The sequence below is a fragment of the Anguilla anguilla genome, chromosome 2 (genome assembly GCF_013347855.1).
Source record: "Anguilla anguilla isolate fAngAng1 chromosome 2, fAngAng1.pri, whole genome shotgun sequence".
NCBI classification, from domain to species: domain Eukaryota; kingdom Metazoa; phylum Chordata; class Actinopteri; order Anguilliformes; family Anguillidae; genus Anguilla; species Anguilla anguilla.
This window is the reverse complement of record NC_049202.1, coordinates 59,356,586-59,363,812: the sequence shown is the minus strand read 5'-3', so window position 1 is coordinate 59,363,812 and position 7,227 is coordinate 59,356,586. Positions and strand designations below refer to the sequence as shown.

The window sequence follows — 7,227 nt, the reverse complement described above, 5'->3', positions numbered from 1 at the left end:
TCAAAAGAAATGATTTTAACTTTTATTGAGATTAAAATAGAGGGCTGGAAGTACCTGTATGGAAAGAATCAAGCTCAAATAGCCAAAACAATTAGAAGCTACAAGAAAATAGACAAATTTAAGCAATGATATCAATTTTTTATTAATTTAACATCAGAATACATACACGGACTTCCAGACTACCCTTGTTAAAAAAGACTAAAATGGCCACTAGATGGCGCTAAGGAGTGAGCAGACAACCTACTCGGTGGGAGGGTTACTAGCAATTACGGGCTGTCCTAAAGTAAATTCTACTTTGCACCATGCGTGCCACCTCATCTTCAACACATCAAATTCGTGTTAAATAAGTGATTCAGTGCAATCACTAGGAACGCAAACAATGAGGGACCTAACCACCAAGCTAACCTCCCCACCAGAGCAGCGCTGGGCTCACGGCCAACCTTAATTTAAGCAATTCAATAGATCTAGTTAAAAACAATGAATCAAATACAAAGAACCAGTTGGTTAGTTTCGATCATTTCGAAATTGAAATGTCAAGGGTAGGCCCACTACAGTATTTCCCGTATCTCCGCCAACAAACAGTGTAGCCCGTTTAAGGTTTTTAAAAAAGGAGATTTAACAGCCGAACAATTGCAGTAAAACACGACCAGCGCGGATACACTTAATGAGCGTTCAGGGTAGCAAGTGCCGTACAACTACCAAACACATAGCATATTCTGACAAAGCTATCAAATCATAGGAACAGGGGAAACCTACAGAATAGCTGATAAGTTTTAGGCAAGTAATGTTACGCTAAGAAAGAGGCAAAACAGCAGTACACCTTGGCAACCTAAAAGGGGGGAAAACAAACCAATAAACAAGGTAACCGGACAATTGCTATGAATTGGGGGCCATAAGGCAATCCTACTTACCATACCTCTAGCCTACCTTAAGCCTCAGAAATGCACGCACCTTGATTGGTGAAGACACACCCTCACTTTACTACCTCAGCCAGGCGAATCAATCACTCGCTCTGGCTGACAGATACCTGTGAATGAATTGGAGGGTTTGTTAGCCAGTGAAAACACGGACTTTTAGTTGAATATGCACGTCTTCCCAAAATACCTATATGCAGCAACAACTGGTTCACTGTAGGATCCAGCGATTTACTAGAGGCCAGGAAACCACAAATGCAAAAGGTTATGAATTTACCATTGTGGATATTGAACCTTAAAACAGAGGAACAAGACTGCACGGCTACACGTACCTCTCACCAAAACAGGAAGACTCTCAGAAACAGAGGCACAAGAGCAGGAACCTAGGTAAAGCGAGGGATACGTTTCACCTACCTAAAACCTATCTAACTGGCGAACTACTCAGGGAAGAGGGGTGGGAAAACACGCAACCATTTTACCATGATGTCATCCCAAACAGGAACAAATGAAGAATCACTAGCTCCGGTCACATCAACACACTACTATTGAAGGCCATTATCTGCTCAAATGGCCTTCCATAAAACTGTACGTGTTAACACTCATTTTAATTTAATGTATGCACAACGTCAGTAATTTATGCAAGACGTGCTCCCTTGCGTTGTTGTTCGACATCATGAATATGTATGACTGCCTTGATTCAAGGTCCCTCATTGGCCACATGACATTAACGCCTCGTTATTTGCTCAAATGACCTTCCATAAGCGGCAGGACTACTCGCAAACTATTCAGTGACATCACTGAAGCCATAATCCTGCTAACTGTGACATCATTAAAGTCATAATCCTGAAAACTGTGGCATCATTAAAGCTGTAATCGTGCTAACTACGCCATCATTAAAGCCACAATACTGCTAACTGTGACATCACTAAAGCTGTCATCCTGTTAACTGTGACATCATTAAGGGTGTAATTCTGAAAACTGTGACATCATTCAAGTCATAATCCTGCTGCTTGGGGGCAGGAGTGGAATCTCAACAGTCGCTGCAGCTAATTTTGAAGAAAATAGTTAATGAGACATTTTTGGAAGTACTTGAGGATTGGACTGGTAAATTTGGCTCTCTGAATGGGAAATAAAGCTAACGCAGAAAAATGAATGTGATGATGTGCAAACAGTACACAATTGATTCCTGTATTACATATATTTTAACTGGGGATTTGGATTAAATGTTTGTATGTCTGGTCTTGGTTGAAAATGAAAGTCACCTGCGGCTGCACAGAACTAACGGTGGAGGGTTGCATTTTTATTGCGTCTTTCATCACAAAGCGCTTTACAGTGAAGTGGCGGGTGTAAACTCATTACCCTAACCCCCTCCAATGTGTAGCACCCACTTGGATAATAATGGGAAATAGAAATGTAAAAAAAAATCATTAATAACATAATGTAAGTAATATGGGAAAGAAAAAAAAAATTCACAGAACCAGCGTCATTAGCCACAGCACCAGTCCTCTTTATTGCACCTTGATCACTGTGGTCAAGAAAGGGGATGTCTATGATTTCTGCACATGCTGAGCAGTACAGGAGTTAAAGTGGTTGTCAGGGAGATGATAATGCTCTTTGAACTCTCTTTCACTGCCACACTGAATGATGGATTTTGTGCATAACACAAAGGGTTAACTATATATATATATATATATATATATATATATATAGTAAAAATATATACATTTCACAATACCACTCAATTGGCAACGGAAAACAAAGGGAAACATACATTCACTTACAACACTGTTTGTTTAGCGATTTATGGATCAGATCATTGTGTCAAACTTTGGAACGTTATTCTGCTGGCTTTATGTGGATCCAGGATTTTTGTTTCATCATTCTAGCGCTGAATGCGTCCCAGTTATAAATACTTTTCCTTGAGAGAGAGAGAGAGAGAGAGAGAGGATTCCAGGATTGTGAAACATGAGAAGAAGGACTTACATTGGTCCATATGTTTCCCATCTAGAAATTTCCATAGCGATGTTCAAGCCATGACATATGCTTTTGTCGGCATAGAAAAATATACATTTTTGTTGGTGCACCTGAGACAGGTAGAGGAGTCTGCAGTGAAGGTTTTTAACATAGGTTGCTATGCTTGCATTTCTTGGCACCGGCAGTACGCTAGTGGCTCCTGCTCCTGTTATATAAATTTAAACCTTTAAGCAACAACAATGTTACAGTCGTGCATAACAGCAACTAACATACCCAATCAGAAATGAGCGATCTACAATAATAGGAAGAAAGAAGAAGGAAGAAAGAAAAAAGAGGAATAAGACAGAAGAAGAAAGAATGAGTAAGAAAATGAAGAAAGGAAGAAGGAGGAGGAGGAGGAGGAAGAAGAAGAAAAAGAATATGCAACTACTATAAATAGTCAAGAATGAAATCTAGCAATCAGCAGATGCAAAGCGAATGTCTGCACTGTAATCCTTTCCCTAAAAATATGACCTCATACTCACTCTCACTCTTCGGAATTTCCCCTTTGTGAAGTCCAAGCGACATCTCACATCTCGCGGTCAAGTTTTTGCCCATTCGTTTTCTTTGTTTTTCTTTTGTATGTACTGTATGCAGATGGATTATTGTTGGAGCACTTCACTGGGAAATGCCGGAGAAGGCCATAGGCCATGAAAGCGCATAGTAACATGCACACCGACAGCCAGGTGGAAGCTCGCTGTCCAAATACTATAGTGGCTCACTTCGGTTTTTATTGAAAGCCTGTACTTATAAAGTATGCAGACCTTCAGTTTGCTTATCACAGGTCCCAGAGCTCTCCCTGTGGAGTCCGATTGAAGTCCCTATACCATTGTAAAAATTCATATGTTTATCTAGTATGGAACCAAAACATTTATAGGTATAAGTATAATTTAGTGACAAATCTCCCAAAAAAACAAAAAACAAAAAAACAGATTCGCTTCCTATTTCTCTGTTTTTTCTAAAAGTGCACAATAAAGGTGTTTTCTCTGGCAGTCATTTGTCTCCATGTGAGGCATCAGACATTGACAATGTTTAACCTATTTTGAAGATAACGAACATGTTTGCCCAAATCCAGGTGATTGGAACAGAACACAGGGGAGTAGGTATGTGTATGGTATGTTTGTGCGTATGGTACAATAGAAGTGCACCACCTGGGAATCGAACCGCCAAACCCAGACTTGAAAACTCCTTTCCCTAACGGTTATAGACTTGCAGGAAACCTTCCACAGGCTTTCAGCCCCCTTCATTTACAGAGGAACTCATTCTGTTTTGTCTTCCTGAATGGGAATTAAATAAACACAGAAAAAATAGATCATAAATATGTGTTCCAGTGCTATACATGTATGCCTTCAACATAATGAAATTTCATTATACGGCACAATGAGCCATCGCATTTTAAAAGTTACATTCAGATCTTGCACATCTCATGTTGTCTGATGTTGAACTTCAAGCACTCTTGGAAAACAGTCAGCCAGTGAAGTACTTGGCTAAACCTTGCACCAGTTTTGTATTGTGTCTGTTTGTTTTTAAAGATTAGTTTTATAAGAGCAAAGACCTGCGACCTCTGCCTGTACCCCACATTCCTACATCACTACCTCTGTGACCCTTGACCCGTGACCCCTTGCATGTGGTTGTAATCAGGAGATCCAATCAGAAGTGGGGAGCATGTTGATTGAGGGGAAATGAGGGTAATGAGAAACAGGCTTTGTACCACACCATTCTACATCCTCCATCACACACACACACACACACACACACTCACATACATTTGCACGCACACACACACACGCAGACAAATCCACACTCACCCACACACACACACACACACGTATACACACAGACACACACGCACACACACACGTATACACACAGACACATTCATACACACACACGTATACACACAGACACACACACACACATGCACACACATATACACACGGACACACTCACACATATTCACATACACCCACGCACACCCACAGACACACACACACACACCCAAATGCACACTCACACATACGCACATACACACACACACGCTCACGCACACACACACACACACACATATACACACACACACACACGTATACACACAGACACACTCCCACGCACACACACACACACACACACACACACACAGAGCAGCTGTTTAATCACGCCGCAGCTCATTTAGTGGCTGTAGTTAATGAGTTGTGGCTGCGCTCTGTGGAAAGGTCACCCAGTTTGCTGCTTTCCCATACAGACGGAGCACAGGGCCATTGTGTGGGACTCAGCCAGTCTGTGTAAAGTAAAAGGCCGGGATGGGGGTCCCTGCTGCCGGATACCCTTTTCCAGTCTCCCCTGGTAACCCCTCTGCCTATCAGCTGAGACAGGCAGGCGAGGTGAGGGCTGTTTGCCTGTCCCTCTGTCCAGTCTGAGGACACCCAGCTAAAAGAAATAAAAACTTGACAGGACCAAGTCTCAACCCCAAAAAAGCAAATAATAATAATAATAATAATAATAATAATAATAATAATAAATAAATAAAAATAAAACAATTGCAAGTACAAAATAAAGGGCTCAAACATAGATGATAAAAAGGTTCCCAGTCTTACATGGAATCAGGCTACAGAGGAAGAACCCATCCTCTGACTGGACAGCTTGGTATCAACAGTTAAAGACGGGCTAAATGGCAATAGAGAACTAATGGGGAATCCGTCATCGCAAATAATCATTGTTGGACAGATTATGGTCTGAGGTGTTAAACTAGCTGGTAAGATAGACATCCCCTTTTATAGTAATATCTGGTTCAGAAGAGCAAGGTCATCCATCGAGGTAGTGTCATGACAGGGGTTTAATACAGGAGAGGTTCAGCCCTGGAGTAAAATGCAGTGAGAATATTCTAGTTCCTCTGACATCATGCTTTAATCATCACAGTTCTGCAGTTTTTCTGGTCTGTTTCACTCCCTGGAGCTCCTCCCTCTGTCATATCTCCTTCCTCAGGTTCTTCTCATCTTCTACTTCTCACTGGATCTTCTCTGAAGTCTTTTTCTCATGCTGCTAAAGCCTCCTGTTCCTCTCCTCCTCCATGCTGTTTTACTTTTAGAATGGGCTGACAATCACCGCAATGCTCCTCCCAACCACCAGGGTGTGTGCTTCCTGACACTGCAGCTCTGCACTGATGCTCAATGGAGAAATACACAGCATCCCAACAGCATTTCCTTGTGACCTCATTTCTTCATTTAATAAACACTGAATTTTACTCGCTTTGTTGCCAAGTACAATGAACCTCCAGAAGCATAACATATGATTATTTCATGTTTTTTATTTTATTTTTAATAGCAGGAGTCACAAATACAGAATGATTGGACTGATCACAGTAGTTTTTAAAATGTAGTAAATGTATTAACTATACTATAGAGTTTTCTGGTCTGTTAAACAGACATGTAAACCGTCTCAACAGTAAAGGGCTTTGATGGTGTTGTGCAGGTGTGGGGTTCATATGCCTGCCATGCAGTGGGTGTGGTCTTAACCACAGGAGGCCAGATGGATGTGAATGCCTCCTTAAGGGTCTCTAAACAGCACAAACAATCATCTAATAATCTAGGAGGCCTTCTTCATGTGGTGCTCCAGATATTTCTCCCGAAAACAGAAACTAGGAAATACTAGTTCAGGCCCATACCCAGTCTGAATCCCCAGGAATCCAGCAAGTGAGGTCACAACCTCCCCAGGAGGAAGAAAAGACTCAAATAGTGGGAACAAATCTCTGGTCTGAATGAATGAATAAATCAATAAATAAGTGGCAATTCACCAAGAAGGCATAGATGCCCATTTATAACTAATAACTGTAATATTGACCCACAAAACAATAGTTTGCACTGTAATAAATGCAGGTACCATTAAACAGGTAACTTATCTTAACGCAGCTAAACCTGTAACATTATTCTAAAGGAAATCCTAAGAAAAAAGTAGGTCAGGGGAGCCATGGTGGCAGAGAGAGAGATGGGAGGTGGAGGGATACTGAGTTGGGACCTGGGGGAGGGTTGCCTGGGAAGAGGATTAACTATTGTGTTTGAAGACTCCATCTTGAAGGAAATGCAAACTTCAGCAACCTTCTTGTAAAAAAAACAGCAAGGTTTGGGACACATGTGGTCCCCCCACACAGCGAAGAAGATGATGAGGGAGGCAAAGAAGTGCCCAAGGATCACAATTTTAGTTTAGTTGCTTTTTGAGATCAGAGAACGCTAAATGATGTATGGAATATTATTTACAGAAATATTATTCAAAAATTGATTATGTTGGCTGAGGTGTAATTTGCAAT

General features: G+C 41.2%; 1 long non-coding RNA gene across 1 annotated transcript; it reads left to right on the top strand.

Moving 5' to 3' along the window:
- Positions 1-1,289: 1,289 nt before the first annotated feature.
- Positions 1,290-6,194, top strand: LOC118219891. The gene is made up of 2 exons (XR_004763878.1): positions 1,290-1,499; positions 6,013-6,194. It is a non-coding gene; the product is annotated as an uncharacterized LOC118219891 (long non-coding RNA).
- Positions 6,195-7,227: the final 1,033 nt, after the last annotated feature.